This window comes from Passer montanus, unplaced genomic scaffold (genome assembly GCF_014805655.1).
Source record: "Passer montanus isolate IOZ18808 unplaced genomic scaffold, ASM1480565v1 scaffold210, whole genome shotgun sequence".
In the NCBI taxonomy this organism is placed as follows: Eukaryota; Metazoa; Chordata; class Aves; order Passeriformes; family Passeridae; genus Passer; species Passer montanus.
The window spans coordinates 171770-172063 of record NW_024366704.1 but is presented as its reverse complement, the minus strand read 5'-3'; positions in this window follow the sequence as shown (position 1 = coordinate 172063).

Genomic DNA, 294 nt, shown 5'->3' with positions numbered 1-294 from the left:
GGGGGTTAAATGAAAATAAAATAAAATAAAAACGAAAAGGGAGGGGAGGGGAGCGAGAGGCAGCCCGCCGCAGCCAGCCGCTTCCCGGGGGGTTCGGGGAGGGGAAGGGGAGGGGGGAGGAAGAAGCGCCGGCCAGGCGGCGCGAGCGCCCCTCGGCGCGGAACCGCCTCGCCTCAGCGCCGCCGGCAGCGGACAAAGCCCCGCGTCAGGGACGCGGGAGGCCGCCGGCGGCTGGAGGCGGCTCTCCCTTCCCCGTTCTCCTCTCCCGGTTCTCCCCCCGCCCCGGTGGCTGTG